Genomic DNA, 19,571 nt, shown 5'->3' with positions numbered 1-19,571 from the left:
GTTAGTCATGACAAAAAGTAATGTGTAACTGTAATGCATTACTTTTGTTAATGAGTAACACCCAAAACTGTTCACAGCCCTGTTTTTTCTTCTTTTCAAAAACATCAAATATGAGGTGGGTACTTGAAGGTGAATGTGTGTAAAGGCATGGCAGGTTGGCCTCTTGGAGGTTGTTTCTGTGTTTTGTAACACATAAAGGGCAGTAAAAACAGAGGTAAGGGAGGGAGCAGGTGGCTCCCTTCATTTGGATTACAGCTGAATCCAGAATGACTCACTCTTACCTTGACCAAAAGATCACACCCCCATACATAATGACACATTAGGGAACAGAGTTGAATAATAAATACAGACAACTGAGGAAAAAGGCCAAAAAAACAAAGAACTGTTTCACAGTTAGCCAGCTAGAATCCTAACCCAGTGTTGCCCGACCTTGATCCTCAGGGAACCTAGGTCCTACATATTTACCGTGTTATCCAGCTTAAGCAAACCTGATTGGTCTGGACTGGTCTGTTAGTGGCAGTCATGAAAGGCAGGGGAGGTTTAAAAAAAATGCAGGACAGTGTTCCCTGAAACACCTCAGTTTGAAATGAATATTATTATTTTTAAAGCACTTGTTTGTTTGTGTTTTATCCTAAAGAATAATGTTATTATTAAGAGTGTAGTGTCAGTACAGTTCATCATGTTAAAGACCTATGACAATTGTATTTTTTAGTGGGTTTTTTTTTACATGTTCTTGTGGCGTAAATATGGAAAATTAACCTTAAAAGTCCATTTCTGACAATGTATTTATTCAAATTGTTGTGACTCAACAGCAAATCTAAAAATAACATTGGAAAAAGCTTGTAGGTTTGAGGTAGAAGTTATTCTGCTCTGCTCTATTCTGATGCATCCACTTGCAGACAGCTTGATCCATGTATGTCTTTGTTTTCCTTGTCGAAGCTGGAATTTGGGTCATAACTGTAAAGCTTGACAACTCCAATGTTGCTCGACATTTTTGTTGCACCAGTAATACTAGGTTGGGGTCTTGAGGGGCTGCAAGCTAGTGTGAGAGCATGTTAATAAATGGATGATGGGAAGTAGGGGAAGGCTTACTCCACACCAATGGTCCCACCCACAACTCAGAGGTAAATTTCTAATCAACTCTTGTTGCTGTGTGCAGAAACTATGTTGCAGAAATACCACAGGCTTTTGGATTTTGGCCAAAAACGGCTTAATCAAAATAAAAAGACCTCTGGGAACACTTTGACAATAGATCAAAAGATGGTTGAAGTGCGACTTTAAAGCTAAGTTAGCTAACTTCTATTTTAACGCTCTATGTTGTTGCAGAACCAAGGACAGCTACTAATGTAATTCAATAAAAACTTGTTGAAACCCTCACATAAGTGACATTTATATATATAATTTTGTTGGTGATGTATTGTATTGGAAACTTCAAATAAATTGTTGTTACATTTGATCTTATTTCTCAATTAGCTGTCAATGCGTAAGGCAGGGTACACTTTCATGCACACACAATGACCTTCACCTACCCCATACACTTTGACTCCTCATTGAAACATTGAGCTCAGTCATGGTGACTGAGCACTTGGACATGAAGTCTCTTCCATTTATGGAGGCTTACAGTAGCTCACTGCACAAAATACACACGTATTTGTCCCGTGCCTTTTCTTTGGTTCACATTATACAACTGAATGAGGTATATGTGCTCCAGCCCTGACTCTGCTCAACCTCCTTCTGCTAGTGTACATCGATAGAAGCACTAATGAGAAATGCTGTTGGTTCTTTCCCACATGTATCTCTGCTGGAGAGTCAGTCAGATAGCTTGTTAAGGCCCTGCAGGCTGGCCTGTCCTTTCTCATAAAGAGACTAACCAGAAAGCTTTTAGAAATTCAAAGAATATAAGTTTACCCTGAAAGACAGGATGAATGAACTTTATGTCATCGCGGCTTTCAGTGTGTATTAATTAATAGCTAATACTCTGTCATTTCCACTAAAAATAAGGCTGGAAGTGTATATTCTTTTTTTTGTTTACTCTATTTATGATCATTAATTTAAACTTTCTTTATTGTTTCTGACAAGTGACGTTTGTTTCTCACAGCACATCCTCGGATGATCCACTGGAATCTGTTTGCGGTTAGCCCATCCGGGAAACTGCAATTTTATTTTCCCTTAACTGCTCTTCGATGCGGATGAACAATTGTATTGTTATTTTTAGACTACAGTCATGTCCTCAGACAAAAAATGTGTCTATTTATGGACAAGCCTTGTCATTCAGCTTTTTCAGGTACGTAACTACTGACTTACTTTGTTTCTCCTTGAGAAAACCGCCAACTTTTCTTTCTGTTCTTGTCTTTTGTTCATTTATTAGACAATTTTATCGTTTTTACTTCGAACCTTTTGTTTTAACCACCAGGTTTATGCAGCTTGTTTATTAATTATTTAAGGTTTACATGATAGTAAACTTCTTTGTTCTCTGGGCCAAACTTTCTCTTGAACCTGTAAATGGAAGACAATTCAAAGGAATCATTTGGGGAAAACATGGAAGAGAAACAAAAGGGGTAGAAGCCAAATGAAAAAAGATAATAACCAAAAACCAATCAAAGCTAAACGAAGCTTTTGCAAATCAAAACATGAATCTGCACTCACAGCAGGTCCAAATCAACACTAGCTTATACATGCATACGTACATATGTATATACCACACATCATTATTTTCGGATGCCCTTGCACAAACGTCTGTGAGTAGACGTGTGTTTTGGTGAGTGTGTGTTTTCTAGAATATGCAGCCATGAACTGAGGATAAAGAAAAATGAAACTGATGAAACACTGTTTAACCAGTGGCTTGAAAATCTACGACTGCAAGCTAAGTTGTCTGTCTCAGCTAGTTTTACAGCTACGTGTCAATTTTCAGCACAAAATGTGCACCTGTCAAAATGTGCACCTGTTAACTCAGTGGTTAATCAATATTGATTAACATTTTGGTAAATCAATTTCTTCCAAGAAACGTAATGTTGCTATGAAAGATTTATTTTGCATTTGCAGAAGGAAAAATAACCTTAAAATCGGACCTATATGGTTAAGACACATCCTTAACATGCATCACTTGAATTTGTGGTAGCAATGCTCCAGATTTCGACCATAAAAAGATCAAAAGTAGGGAATCAAGAGCCTTCGCACTTTAAGAATATTAAGTTTTGATACTTTGTGGTTGCCAAGAGCAACAAAAAAAGTCCTCTGCTTTTGTCCTTAAACACACTTTCCTTAACCCTTGTGCTATCCTAGGCACATTGACATTGGGAGTTGGGTCATCTAGACCCCACAAGACAGTGCGCTGAACCTTTTTTCTTCAATGATTTGTGATCTTCACTGGTGTCCATGGATTACATGAAATCTTTCCACCTTTATCCACCTTTGTCATGGTAGGGCGAACATGTCAATGGTCATCTTGACCGCATATGATAGCACACAGGGGTAAACACATTTTCACAATGGTCCACAGCAGGTAATTATTGTGAGTCAGTGTTTCAGCATTAGCAGTAATTTTAACCTTGTTTGACACTGTTTGTTGTGGGCTTTTTTAGTATTAGCAATCATTTGTTTTTTGCTGTATTAAGTTATCAATAATCTTATGTTTAAATTCCAATATGTTTGTGAAACCCTGTAATTTAATGCAACATTTTTCCAACTTCAGCTTTTATACTGCTATGCAAGTTCGAGATATTTACCAGTAAAAATTGCACAGTGTCTTCCAGACTTTCCTTTTCCGTTCCTTGTCGACTTGTCTCCCTTTTTAAAACAATCTTACTTTTCCACATTCCTTGTGGCTTTTTGAGATTCCTCACATTGGGATTGTGGTTTTCCTCTGGCATCACGGTCACTTAACTGAACCTTGGCATTGCTCATATTTTGAATTCTGATCATGCCCTCAGTCATGGTAGGAAAATTATTGCATTTTCCTGTTTTAGGGCGAGCCAAAGAATGCATGTTCTGAATCTAGTTTGGCGGAGTTTTAATAAGAGACATGTTTTCCTTCTGTAGTTAATGGTGATTCTGCAGTTGGAGACCACCGCCAGCTGTCATGGCAAGCATTTCACCTAATCCTGGATGCAATTTCATTATGGATGGGGAAAAAAATTGACCAGAAAACCAATTTTTTTCATATAAAAGCAGGGAAAGCATGTATTCCATAAATGCTGCAAGGCATTATTCTATAGTAATGCAGGATAGACTGACTCTCAAGTGAAGTTCATGTGTGTGATTATTTGTAGAACTGATAGTTAAGGCACAGATAAATTCTTAAATACTTAACTATGGGAATGCATTTTTGTTTTAACAACAAAACCTTTTTCTTAGATACGTCCAGTAAAAAAAGGTAAAACTGCAACTGTGTAAAAGACAAAGAAAGAAAAGTAATGGTGAACCCTTAGTTTATGTTTGAATTCCACATTTTTAATCTTCAGTGATTTTTATTTTGTAATGTTATGTTATATATATATAGTTATATATAATATATATATATATATATATATATATATATATATATATATATATATATATATATATATATATATATATATATATATATATATATATATATATCGGCTGGGTAGCTCGGTTGGTAAGGTGCAGGACTGTCATGCAGGAAACCCGGGTTCGATTCCCAGGGCGGAATGAACAATTAATGGCAATGAAAAATGGGGCAATTACCATAACAATGACGGGCAATTAACATCACCCAGTGAGGGTCCTTGGGCAAGACCCTTAACGCTACCGCCTACCTCACAACATGAGAGACAATGAACCACATGTCATTCCGGCTCAGACGTCGCCCGGCCAAACAAGGTCTGCGTCAGGTGCTGAGGGACCAGAGCACCCTGATGGAAAGTGGGCTACTGGAACAAGACGGAAATGGACTAGATGTGAGAACAAGGTTCTGTTAGAATGCTACTACTCAAGTAATCCCAGAGAATGTGGAATGAATGGATGCTTCGAAACCCACAATCAGGGCTAACTGCCAAACAACTGGTAGCCCAGTGTTCTAACATCCACAAACGGCAACTCCTATCACAACTTGAGATTGAAGCAATACAATACAGTGCCACGGGAGAGCCAGAACAACAGGTCAGAGAGGAGGTTATACCACACTCCCACCCTGAGATTGGGTACACAGCCCCAACAACCACAATTACACTGAGCGAGGCAGCAACTGACCTGAAAGACGTACCTGAAAGTCTACTGGAAACTGTGAATGAGGCATTGAGGGCAATTCCTACCACAACCATCACAGAAACCAATGAACTGGTTTACACTTCAGCAGCAGTGATCCTTGAGATGCTTGGCTATAAGAGCAACCATGGAAGAAAACAGTACCCACCATGGAAGCAACGGTTAGAGGCCAAAATCAAGGCAACTCGGAAGGATGTGAGTAAGCTGACAGAGGCTCAAAGAGGTACAATGAGAAAGCAAGTACCTAAGAGATACAGCCAGATGTCCATACCTGAAGCACTGGAAACTGCCAAACAAAGGCTCCTAGCCTTGAGCTGCCGCCTAAAGAGGTACACAAGAGACAATGAAGCCAGACGAATAAACAGGCTCTTCGCAACTCAACCTGCAAAAGTGTACGCTCAGTGGCAGGGTCAAAACAGCCGAGCAGACCCACCAAGGCTGGAAACTGAACAGTACTGGAAAAGTATATGGGAGAAAGAGACAGCACATAACAGCAATGCCCAGTGGCTGGTCTCTCTGAGAAAAGAACATAGCAACCTCCCTGAACAGAATCCAGTAACCATCACAGTGGCTGACATCCAAGAAAGAGTCTCAGGTATGAAGAACTGGACAGCACCGGGCCCTGACATGATACATGCCTACTGGCTAAAGAAGCTTACCGCACTCCACGAGCGCCTGGCAGCACAAATGAACCAGCTGCTTAGAGATGGGACTCACCCCGAATGGCTAACGGAAGGGCGAACGATCCTGATCCAGAAGGATCCCTCAAAGGGTGCAATCCCATCCAACTACCGGCCAATAACCTGTCTGTCCACAACATGGAAGCTCATGTCAGGCATCATTGCAACCAAGATAAACAGGCACATGGATCAATTCATGAGTAACACACAGAAGGGCAATAACAGACATCGAGGACAGTTACAAGTACCTTGGAATTCCCCAGGCAAATGGCAACCTGGAGCAGGCAACAAGGAAAGCTGCAACAGCTAAATACCTCCAACGAGTAAGGCAAGTCCTGAGAAGCCAGCTCAATGGCAAAAATAAGACCCGGGCAATAAACAGCTACGCACTGCCAGTTATCAGATACCCTGCAGGAATAATAAGATGGCCAAAGGAAGAGATACAGACCACGGATGTTAAAACACGAAAGCTCCTCACCATGCATGGAGGGTTCCATCCCAAATCCAGCACACTGAGACTGTATGCTAGCCGCAAGGAAGGAGGCCGAGGACTAGTGAGCATAGAAGCCACTATCCAGGATGAAACATCCAAGATGCATGAGTACATCAAGCTCAAGGCCCCAAATGACAGTGTGCTCAGTGAATGTCTCAGGCAATGGAGAGCAGAGGACACAGTGCTGGAGGACAGATCCTCATGGGAGGACAAACCCCTGCATGGGATGTACCACCAGACCATAACTGAAGTGGCTGATATCAAGAAGTCCTACCAATGGCTAGAAAGGGCTGGCCTACAGGACAGTACTGAAGCGCTCATCCTGGCAGCTCAGGAACAAGCCCTGAGCACCAGAGCGATAGAGGCTCAGATCTACCACACCAGACAAGACCAAAGGTGTAGGCTGTGCAAAAAAGGTGCCTGAAACAATCCAGCACATAACTGCAGGATGTAAGATGCTGGCAGGTAAAGCATACATGGAGCGCCACAATCAAGTGGCTGGAATAATATACAGGAACATGTGTGCAGAATATGAACTGGAAACCCCAAGGTCAAAATGGGAAACACCTCCGAAGGTGGTAGAGAATGAGAGGGCAAAGATCCTGTGGGACTTCCAGATCCAGACTGATAGGATGGTAATGGCAAACCAACCAGACATTGTAGTGGTGGATAAAGAACAGAGGAAAGCCGTTGTGGTGGATGTGGCAGTGCCAAGCGATGGAAACATCAGGAAGAAGGAACATGAGAAACTGGAGAAATACCAGGGACTCAGAGAAGAACTGGAGAAAGCCTGGAAAGTGAAGGTGACAGTGGTGCCTGTGGTAATTGGAGCACTCGGGGCAGTAACCCCCAAGCTGGAGGAGTGGCTACAACAGATACCTGGAAAGACCTCAGACCTCTCAGTCCAGAAAAGCGCAGTGCTAGGAACAGCTAAGATACTGCGCAGGACCCTCAAGCTCCCAGGCCTCTGGTAGAGGACCCGAGCTTGGAGGAGAAACCACCCGCGGAGGGTGGGAGGGGCGTTAGTTGTTTTTTTTTTATATATATATAACCACTGCTTCTTAGTCAAATCAAAAATAAAATATTATAGGCATTGTTGGTATTTTTAAACTTAGATCAACAGAGACATGTTGTTTCTGTTTGTCTTTTAGAATTGTTAGGAGTTTAATCCTCTTAAAATCAGTGTTACAGAGAGTTTTATCAGTATTGATATAATCTCAGGTTAAACAGAGTCTGAATGGAAAATTCCTCCCTTCTTTGAGACTCCTTTGTGCTTTCATATTTTCCTTTTGATGCATTAAAAGGAACTTACAATGACAATAAAAGGCTTCATTTTTATTAAAAAAAAATAGAAAAGATGTGAAGCATTCTTGTTTTGCATACACATTTGGTGTTAAAATAAAAAGGTCTTTCCTCTTAATTTGTCATAGTTACATCAATCCTCTACTCTACACATTTCCAAATTTGAACCCTCTCCATTTATCTCTCATTTTCTTTCCGAGACTTACCTCCATCTGTCTAACATTATGTCTCCCACCTTTTTTTTTCCATCACTCCCACAGACCCATCAGAGCTTTTCTGAGTCCAGACTTGTACATCCATTTGTCAGTGTTATCTTTATGTCAACAGTTCCTCTTAAATATTTACAACAAAACCTAGAAGGAAGTTATAAAGGCAGTGTTGTTCCCTCTGTGTTCACTAAAATATCCCTAAAGAACAAAAAAAAAAGAATGCACTGAAGGAGGGAGCTAATAAAAGTCTTAAAAACTGACTGATGAACACTGCTAGTATTTCTAACAGCTGTAGGAAAACTGTATTTTTACTTAAGGTTGTCTTTCTCTGTATGCTCTGTAGCATTTTCAAAGAAGAAGAGGGACAAAAAGGGTGTGCAGAGCATGTTGGGTCCTTCATGTGTCCTCCTCCTGTGTTCAGTGTTTTAGAAATCCATATTGGAGACTCCTTTGTGCAGCCTTCCCCACCCTGTGGAGAGTCCCCTTCTCTGCAGCAGATGTGCTGCCATGCCGGACTGAGCTTCCACCTATTCGTCTGCAGGCTGTAACTTTGGTGTTTACTATGGTTACATGAATACTCAATTCTGATTGGCTACAGGGTGTGGAATAAAAAGGGATAACCCACATTGATGATGCACATCTAAAAAAGAAGTTCCATAACACAGTGTTCTACCTTACAATGTTGACCTAAACGCCAGTTGGTAACCGGAACAAAAGAAACTCCTAACATAGATGGACATACCTTATTCCACTGTTTATCAGAACAGCAAGACAGCAGAACAGTCATGAGTGATTTTATAGTTTCCTTTAACCTGTTTGACGAATTTGATCATTATGAATACTGCAATGCAGCAAAAGAGAGAAGAGAAGGAGGAGATGAGACAGAAGGAGGTGACACCAGAGGAATCAAACTATTTTGACTTTGGACTTTTTTTTTTAAAATAAACTTTTGCTTCATAATCTGGACAAAATTAAGCGGTAAGAGCTGAACTTTCCACCTGAAAGGACGCTTTGTATCACTTAACTTGACATTCAGCATTTATACCTCTTTCCTCTGCAGTTGCAAACCGAGGTTGGTGCAAGCTCTGTAGCCATAACCATGACAATGCGACTATCAATCAGCTTTTGTGAAAAACAATGCAAACCTATAAAAATAGCAACAATCAATGACTAATAATGGATTTAATATTTATTTAGTTCTTAAGTGACCATGTATATTGTCTTTCAAGGTGTCCATAATCAGACATGAAAGGACTTTACAGAAGCCGCCATGTTCCACTTTGCATCCAACAGTTCAGGCCTCTGAGTTGTCCATTAATTTCTAAAAAATACACTATCAGCCATGATCCCTTAATTAACCTCTTTGCTGACCTGGCAAACCATTTCAAGGGTAATCATTCCTCTATTCAACTCTTGCTGTCAGTTACTAGGTTCTCCTGACAAACGTTTTTATCTGATATGGATACAACATTTCTGTTCAAGAATGATGCCAAGCCTGCAGGGATTATGAGTCCCTCTCAGCACTGAATGTTGTTAGTCTGTTTAGGCTGACACACCTACTGGATGGTTCATAAAGACAGATCTGAGGAAGTGAAATCTGGAGACTAATAGAAGGTTTACTCCCATTCCCTTGATTGTGTCCTATTAAAGGTACTTTGAGAATATAGGTTAATGGGTCCTAAGCCACAGGCCTTTGCTTACCTTAGGTCAAATGTAACCACTACAAGAGCTTGAATGAAAGTGTTTTATCTTTGATTAATAACAAGCGCACTCAAACAGTCAGGAGCAAACAAACATTGTTTCAGTTGAAAGACTGACTCCTAAGTGGAGTCACTGCTGTAGGCCAAAGCTGAGTTCAAAATCCTCTGTATGATTATGGCGAGAGGGAGAAAGACTCCAAAGAAACTCAACAAAACAACATTTAACAAATTCATTTTCCTTAAACCAACACTAGTGACTGCATTTACCAACAATGCATCAGTGCCACATTCCTTCTAACCACACCCCAGGCAGTAGCAGCTGAAGCAAGAAGGCAAAACCAAACACACATTTGAAATATGTGCCGGCAGTGGCAGATGGGCCACCCCAAGTTAACCACAGACGTGTGTTGCACGTGTACACGCCATAACACACTTTTGGACACCCACTTTCAACATACACAAAGATCATGAAAATAACCACATAGAGTAAATTTACATTGTCTAACACACGTGTCAAACGCAAACGTGACCTTGTGGTGTACACACAGATGCTAGCAATGAGGGATAGATTCCGAGTCAGTCATCAGTAGACTGATGGGTAAACAAAATGTTGGGGGCAGCAAGTTTGTGTCTGCCTCCCTTACTCTACACTGTCTCCCTCTTGATTCATTTCTTTTGGGGACCTCCTATTCTATTCTTTTTGAAAGTGGGGCTGTGCCATGCTGGTTAAAGAAACACATACATACTGAGGTACAGCTTGCATATAAAGTACTGAGCATGCATCTAAAAAAGGCATTGATAGAGCCACAAATAAAGGTGTGTGGTCTTTAAAGCATCATGAAACGCCTTTTAGACAAGGAGGTATAATAGACACCGTTGGGGGGGAATTCAAGATTAAACCAAAATATCTAAAGCAATAATACATCTTTGAATGTCTTGGATGATGTGAAGATAATGACATTGAGACCTTATGACAGAAAATGTCTAGACATCTGGTTAATGCTACTTCAGATGAACAACAGTTCAAGGCATAAAAATCTATTCCAGACCAGATTGAGTGGATCCAAAAACGAAATATTCTCTTTGGCATCTTCCACAGCAAAGGCCATTGAGGTCATTGCACTGACCAGTGAAATCACAGAGTAGAGAGCTAATTAGACTGTGTTTTGAAAGGTTCAAGTATTTCATTTTGGCTAAGAGAGAAAGAGGGAGTTTACTGTTTGGATTGTATATGTTTCCTGCAAAGAAAGGTCATTTAGGACATCATGCAGGGCCATGGAGTTCAGAAAGTTCCTTTTCTACCCAAAGTTTCACTAGTTACTTAATCTTTTGGCTGTTGCAACGCTGCTTTGAGGAGTTTATGCCTCCTCTGTTCAGCGGCAAACTATCTTTACGCAAATAAGTGCACACAAAGTCTCCAAAGACAGTCATGCTTTTATTTTGCTTCACTTGATGAAGTCATGACTGTATATGGAAGGTTGTGCATTAAGCGCCCATCACTTCATCTGAAAACCCATTAAAAAAAATCCCATAATGCATTTCAACCACTATTTGGCTTGCAGTAAGTGTTGTATAATATTAGAAATAAAAGTCAAATATTTGCACCAACCAAGCATGTACTCTGCCACATCATCTTGCCATTTGAAAATAAAAGCTATCCTTCTTTTTTCTCGAATAACACAAAATTGCTGATCGTTTTTTTAGTTTTTGCTTTGGTTTTAATGTCAAGAAATGGCTCTGAGCAAAGGCATCGAACTCAGGGACAGTTGCAGACAAATAGCTTTAAGCAGTGCCACACATTCAAATTTTTGTTCTGAACAGAAAGATTCCTTGTCCAATCACAGGATGTAATGTAATCACAGGACCCAAACCCTCCTTGCTGGTCTTGGTGACACATCTTGAGAACTGCGACTATATGCCCTTGACTTTATAGTGAATAGCCTGTTTGTGAATTCTGGAGTCCTCTGGTAAATGTCAACATGTCAACAACACAAGCTGGCGGCAAAAATATGACTGGAAATAAAAACTCTACCATTATTATGGGCAAGACTGTCAGTAGAGGAACAACATGACATGAGGAGAACAAAGAATGAAGAATTTTTAAATTTTTTAAAAATAAAAGAGAAAGTATTTTTAATTAAATAAATACATACATTTACTTTTTTAAAATAAGATTAGGCCAGAAGAAAAGGCCTTGATGATCCTCCACTGCCGAGATGGGTACTAAGAAGGAACATCAGGAAATACTTACAAGCTTCTTGGTCCAGGATTACGTTTCCACGAAGACTGTAAGGTTTGACTGTGTCACAGAAGTAGAATGATCCAACTAGTTGGGCCCCTGTTCTCTCCAGCCTTGTTAGTTGATGTGTCCTTGGGTCTGACACTGCCCCCCCCACATTGCTTCCGGTGGCCTTGTCAGCGCCTTACATGGCAGCTGTGCCACCATTGGTAAATTCATACCACTCACTATGTTAAACATTTCAGCAGTAATTGTTGGCGACCGTGGATAAGGTTGCAGAAACATTTCAGAGCGAGGTTCAGCTTTTTTGACAGTCAGTAAGATAACTCACAAGAAGAAAACCATAACATTGTGGAGTGGACATCCTGGTTATAAAAACCAGAGAAGCAGCCTTGAGACTCTTCCAGTCTCATCTAAAGGCAACAGATAAAGAGTTAAAAGAAAATTGGACATTATTATTGCTGCTTCTTGTAAAAATGTTGACAGGAGAAAGCATGTTGTTTTAAATTAAATGGGATGTTAAAGTTTACAAAGCCACATAAAAAATATCATATTTGTATTGAAAGAATGCAACAATTTAAAGCTTAGATGTGGTTTCATGAAGATTTGTGACCATTTGTCCAACATCCATGAGTAACTTTAAATTCAGCCAAGTTCTAATTTCTGACGTTCTGGATTTTTATTCATTTCTGCAATTTAGTGGATTGAAGTCAAAAAAGCAGTTTGAATGCACTGGTAGTGTAGCTGTACTTCCCAAAACACCCAAAGTATATACATGACAAACACAGTTCCCTCAGTCTAAAGTTAGCTCATCTAAAATTAAGGATATTATTTCAAAAACAACATCAGGTCTGCTTAAAAACTAGAAAACGCTAAAAACAAAAAGGATTTATATTGTTACATATATGGTTTATTCCAATGCACTCTGCAATATACCATGTCATGGAAGTGACATTTTGATTTTTAAGAAGTTTGCAAATGTTTACACATTGAGACTAAATTACATTTGCATGAAATTATACTGGTATATGTCTGTTTGTGACAATTAAAAAGTAATTTCAGCTGAAAGTCAAATAAAACTGCAAAAAAGTCACCCAAAAAGACAAAGCTTTGATTCTGAAGACAAAGATCTCTGTGCTCATTGGGTTCATCTCTTGGAAATACTCTGCAGAAAAGAAATGCCATAATTCAGTCCATGCTTTATCTGGCAGCAGGACAAGCCACATTCAAAATCAATCTCAAATGTTGTTACAACAATATTTGCAGTCGTGGGAACAACTCCAACTGTCAGGAAAATAACTGAAGGGTTTGCAGATGTAGCTTTGTTGGTAAATGACGGTTCACAAGCTTTAACGTTACAAAACACAACTTAATTAACTTCTTTTTTCAAATAGAACACCTGTGACTAAAACCTGGAATGAGATGTTTTCAACCCTCACTTTGTCTGCCTTGAACTCACGTTCTTCCATTTCTTCTTGAAAAAGGAAGGTATGATAAACCAGCCTAATTTTACTGCAGAAAATGATGGTAAACATTTGCAGCAAAAAACTTGGTAAAGCATACTAAAATAAACATTCAAACAGCAGCAGGTCTTTGCTTCTCCAGACTCACACACATTTTTAAACACAAACACACACAAGGATTTAGACGGGCAGGTCACTGTGTCTTCTTTCATTTTTCCCATTCTGGGGTGTTTTTATGGCAGAGTGGGGTGTCCCATTGTGATGTGTGGCCTGGACACACAAAGACACCAGGGTTTCATAAAAATAAAAAGAAAGCTTCATGAAATCATTTTTAAGATCATTCCAAGAGTTGAGTCATTGGAGTCCCACTAATAAGGATTTGCCTCATCATTTTTAAAACCCATCCTTGTATATTCTGTTTGCTTGCATGTCTTTGTCTTGTTTTTCCTTTCTTTTGGTTTTTATAGCACTGTTATGCTCTTGGGAAATGGTAACAATTAAAACAGAAAAGAAAATTGAGACAAACTAGGTCTATTGGCCTATTGCTTGGTCCAAACATGCAACTTTTCAGCATTGATTCTTCACAGTTTTTGATGTACTCAACAACATTAACGGACTTGTATAAAACTGCTAGGGTAATTTTATGTTCCTCCGTGATCTGTACAGTTGTTTCTTTCCTTAAAGCAATAACTTCTGCACTATTTTGCATCGTTTGGCCGTTTTCCACATTTCAGCGCCACGATTGCTGCCCCTAATCCTGATTTTGATCTCAATAGTTTCATTTTTACAGTTTGGCCTAAACTGGTTGACTACTTTAAAGACCCATTCCAATGTAAATAATGTTTTTGATTTTTTTTACCGCGCTTTTGTGGTGTTATACTCATGATGGAGGACATCATGATGGAGGATATGTAGAAATTTTAGATTGACAAGGTGGTAAATCAGGAGATGGAAAAATGCAGTTGGAAAAAAGCTCATGGGTGAATTTTTAAGTAATCATTATCACTCTGCAGAAACTATGCCCAAGAAAACAATAACTTTTTTTTTAAATTATTAAAATGGCATAACTATAATTATAAAGGACTACTGCAAACACTTTTACAATAAATCAAAAGATGATCAAAGTGGGACTTTAAGCCTGTTAGCTTTTTCAGTTCTGTGCCCTAAAAAGATTGTGAGTTAATATTACATAAATAAACTGAATCAAAGGTGTACTGTAGTTGCAGCTGCATTTGAAGAACACAAGGACTAGTACACATCAAAGAATTCCCAGAAGAAAAAAAGTGTCAACCTGCAGGAAAAGTTCTTAATGTTGCAGCTTTGGTGGAGTCATGGAAAACAGGACAGAACGCTTGGTCCATAATTAAAAGAGCAAACACAAAAAGCAAGGAACTGAGAGACAGGTGCTTGTGTGCGTTTGAAACTCTAGATAAAAGGGGGGTTGTGGATTTGTGCGTGTACCGGTAAGTGTGAGTGTGTCTGAAAGCAGAGCGTTTTCAATGGGAGTCAGATTTCAGCTGGTTAAACCTCTTTTATGACAAGAGGGCCTCATCAGCAGGGTTCACAAAAGCGAGACCGACACAATGAAAGAGGGAATGAAAGCAGGCTGAGGTTTCACAGGCTAGCCAGATAAAGGAAAACATAATTTTTTTGCCCTCAACATGATCTATTCGTGTCTCACTTACATTTTGTTGGTTTAGAACCACAAAAGCAAAAACTCTTCAGTGGGCCTGATGGGCAGATTGACATCCCACTTGGGGGGGGGTTACCTGTTGTGATCGCAAAAGTAAGTTGTTGTTGGTGTGTTTGATGAACAGCAGCCGGCATCATTTGCCCTCTTCCATGAGTGTCTTTGAAGACTGTCCAGCTGCATAGAGGCACATTCAGTGATGACTGGCTCACATGAAGTGTTTGATCAGACAGTCTGAGTGGGTATCTGATGAAAATAGTAGACAGGGGAGGGACTTTGTGTTGACCTGCTGATGTTTGGCAACAACTTGGAAGCATGGTATCTCTTGGCATGCTGTATGGCGGCAGCCATACAGCTTTCATAACAGCACGTTTTTATGTTTTTACTGAATTGAGGCCATGGCTTTTTAGGATGTTTTAAAAACTTGAAGGCTTTGTAAAAACCCACTTCAATGAGAATTGTGTTTTTTAAAGTGTTGTTATAACACTTTTCTTATGATAAGTACATATATAAAGGAAATTAAGCTTAAAATGTAATTTATGATTATTTCTTTTATTAAAACTGCTGTGGGTCCGGGGAGCCTTACTGAGGGCTGTCCGGTCTCTGTATGACCGGAGTAGGAGCTTGGTTCGCATAGCCGGCAGTAAGTCAGACCTGTTCCCGGTCCACGTTGGACTCCGGCAGGGCTGCCCTTTATCACCGGTTCTGTTCATAGTTTTTATGGACAGAATTTCTAGGCCCAGCCAGGGGCCGGAAGGGATCTGGTTTGGGGACCACAGGATTTCCTCTCTGCTTTTTGCAGATGATGTTGTCCTGTTGGCTTCATCAAACCGGAGCCTCCAGCGTGCATTGGGGCGGTTTGCGGGCGAGTGTGAAGCGGCTGGGATGAGGGCTCAGCACCGCTAAATCTGAGGCCATGGTCCTTGACCGGAGAAAGGTAGTTTGCCATCTCTCGGTGGGTGGAGTGTCCTTGCCCCAGGTGGAGGAGTTTAAATACCTTGGGGTCTTGTTCACGAGTGAGGGAAGATCGGAGCGTGAGATTGACAGGCGGATCGGAGCGGCGTTCGTAGTTATGCGGTCGCTCTATCGGTCCGTCGTGGTTAAGAGAGAGCTGAGCCGAAAAGCAAAGCTCTCAAAGATCCATCCATCCATCTTCCTACACTTATCCGGGACCGGGTCACGGGGGCAGCAGTCTAAGAAGAGATGCCCAGACTTCCCTCGCCCCAGCCACTTCCTCCAGCTCCTCTGGGGGGACGCAGAGGCGTTCCCAGACCAACCGACAGACATAGTCTCTCCAACGTGTCCTGGGTCTTCCCCGGGGCCTCCGCCCAGTGGGACATGCGCGGAACACCTCTCCAGGGAGGCGTCCAGGAGGCATCCAGACTAGATGCCCGAGCCACCTCAACTGGCTCCTTTGGATGCGGAGGAGAAGCGGTTCTACTCCAAGCTCTCCGCGGGTGACCGAGCTTCTCACCCTATCTCTAAGGGAGCGTCCAGCCACCCTACGGAGGGAGCTCATTTCAGCCGCTTGTATTAGGGACCTCGTTCTTACGGTCATGACCCATAGCTCATGACCATAGGTGAGTATTGGAAGGAAGACAGACCGGTAAATTGAGAGCTTTGCTTTTCGGCTCAGCTCTCTCTTCACCACAACGGACCGGTACAGCGACCACATAACTACGGACGCTGCCCCAATCCGCCTGTCAATCTCACGCTCCGGTCTTCCCTCACTCGTGAGCAAAACCCCCAGATATTTAAACTCCTCCATCCAAACTGACATTTGGCTCAAAACTGTATTGCTAGAAAGCTCCAATATTGTTCACCATTTTTGTTGCACCGGTAATGTTAGGTTGGCAGTGTGAGGGGATGTAAGCTAGCGAGAGAGGGTGTAAACAAAGGAATGAGAAATGGATGCGATCTTACCTCGCACAGTCCCGCCCATAATTCAGAGCTGAAATTCTAATGAACTACTACCGCTCTGCAGAAATTATGTCCCAGAAAATGATACAGGTTTATTTTAGCCAAAACCGACATAATCCCAACAATAAGACCACTGGGAACACTTTTAAAATACAGCAGATCAAAAGATGATCAGAGAGAGATTTCAAGGATGTATCAGGACGTATTAATAAAATTTCAAGTTTTTTGGGAGGGATTCAAATTTATTTAAATTTATTACAAGTAATTAATGTGCTATTTTTTCCCTTACAAGAAAACATTTTAGTAAGAGCCTTAAAAATATGAAAGTGGCCGCTGTAACAAACAAGAAATTAACTAACTGGAGCTGTGCTTGTCAGTAAAGCTGTGAATTACAAACCTAGTAATGCTCACTAGAATCCTTATCATGCGTGAATTCAGAACATTTTTCCTTTAAAAGGCAGTCTTGAATGGTTAAACAGTGACTCAGGTGAACTTGATCTATTAGGGGAATAGCTGGGTATAAGCTGGCTCCACAAAAATAACAATGTTCACCATCACTGCATACAACACTCACAAGTTTTTTTTTTTGGTTTTGAGACAAGTTCAGAAAGGTGATACCTACAGAGCACTGCGATAACAATGGACAAAAGTCGTGACTACACAGATTGTTAATGTTTACAGAGAAGCTTTGAAGCTTTCTTTCAATCACGACAGTATTTGATCACAACACTTTTGCCAGACAGGACTAAATGAAAAATTATCAGAGCACACCAAGTATGAGCTTCATACAGGTGAAGATGGACTATCACCTGTGAGTCAAAAGATCCGGCCACCACTTGAACACAATTTAAAGGGGAACTCTTTAAAAAATGCTTATCAATGATGCATCAATAAACAATTTTTTTAATCAACATCTTTTTTTAAAGAGGGAAATAACTTTGACAGTTGCTAATGCAACAAGCCTCTAGTGGTAACTTGATGAACTGCTCTAGACTCCCATAAGTAGTTTCCAAAACAGCATAAATCCAAATAGTGAAGAGTTGCCACCCGGAAACATCCATTTAACAGAAAATAAAGGTGTTTCAAAAATAATTCCTAAACAAAATAAAATAAAACATTATAGAAGAAAATCTCCAGGAAATATTTCAGTCTAGAATTTGAAGGAGGATTGTTTTTCATTTGAGTTTGCACAAATCCCAAAGGATAACCAAAAGAAAAACTCGGCAGCCATCAGTTGCACAGTCATGGTGACACAGACCCATTCCACAGATCTCCTAATCTTCTACAGCTGCTGTGCGTGCAGAGGCGAAATGATGGATACGGTAGTGCACTTTTCTTCAGGCATAATTCAGTGGCTTAAGACTTTTAGCAACACTGTCCCCATCTGTTATCTAGACCTCCATTAGAGTACAGAGAAAACTTGCATTCCTTCCCACTTGAAGTGACAGAGATGCAGAGCTTATGGGTTGCAGCAGGGTTTATTTGGATCTGCGTCTGTCTGGATGAAATCGATGTAAACAGTTCGAGACATTTGCAATACAATGTTTTACTGTAATCCAAGGTTTTTTTTGTCCAGGTCTTTACCTTTTTATTTTATTTTTTCGTTGAATGGATAGCTCCAAGATTGTTCACCATTTTAGTTGCACCGCTGATGATGGGTTGGGGTTTCGAAGGGCTGTGAGCTAGTGGGAGAGCATGTAAACATATGGATGAGGGTAAGTATGGACCGACTTATTCTGCACCAACAGCATTGCCCACAACTTGGAGGTGAATTTCTGACAAACTCCTGTCTCTCTCCAGAAATGTCCAGAAAACAACACCAGTTTTTTTACTTAACCAAAAACTGCATCATTGTAAGTTAAAGATCACGGGGTACACCTCTACAATGGAGAAAAAGATGATTAGAAATGGAGATAAAATATTAATTTTAATTTTGACCTCCCAAAAGCTTCAAGGAATAACAACAAAATATTAAAAGGGAACAATGATATCATCTGGAAAAGATTAAGCACCTTTTTTTTATATAATCAGAAAGATTTTAAATTCTATTCCGGATTAAATCTGCACTCTAATGCTTCAAAAATATTTGCTGCTTTTTTTTGGGGGGGGGGGGGGGAAGAAATGTTAAAATGATCCACAACCGCCCAGTCTCAATATTCACAAAAACATTCAGATGCACCCGAGGTGTGAAGCTGCATTTGATTTGGCCAACATCTGGTAAACAAGAAGTGTCCAAACAGTGTCTATAAGAGGGCTTTGTTTCAAAATGATAATGTCGTGGAGATCTAAAGTTTTTGCCCAAAGCCATCATTCAATAACAAATGTTACCAAAAATAAAAGGGAAACGTTAAAATTTAAACACAACTGAGGATTCAGCATAATACAATCCCTATGGTGATCTGTTTATCATCTGGACTGCCTTAGTGTTTTATTTTATTTCTTTGTCATTTGAACTTACAAAATATTAAGTGAAGTGAATATAAAGGATGAGATTTTTTTTTTACTTTTACAAAAGATAAATGTTCTAAAAAAAAATGGTTGACTGATGCAGTTCCAGTTTTGAAAATGCATTTAATGAGGATATAGAATCAAGCCCCACCTTAGAACACAGTAAAAAGTTTTAGTTTTAATGTTTTTAGTGTCTTTTTC

The 19,571-nt window shown here is 40.1% G+C and overlaps 1 long non-coding RNA gene across 1 annotated transcript in view; it reads right to left on the bottom strand.

Annotated features, from left to right (window-relative positions):
• The window catches only part of LOC105355243 (uncharacterized), a 36,530-nt gene extending 24,560 nt beyond the window's left edge, over positions 1-11,970 (bottom strand). Inside the window, exon 1 of the long non-coding RNA XR_002874301.2 lies at positions 11,862-11,970. This is a non-coding gene — a long non-coding RNA (uncharacterized LOC105355243). The remainder of the gene's footprint in view (positions 1-11,861) is intronic.
• Between the last annotated feature and the right edge of the window lie 7,601 nt (positions 11,971-19,571).

Source organism: Oryzias latipes, chromosome 12, assembly GCF_053564925.1.
Source record: "Oryzias latipes strain Hd-rR chromosome 12, Olatipes_Hd-rR_3.1".
NCBI lineage: Eukaryota > Metazoa > Chordata > Actinopteri > Beloniformes > Adrianichthyidae > Oryzias > Oryzias latipes.
This window is presented reverse-complemented; position numbering and strand designations above follow the sequence as displayed.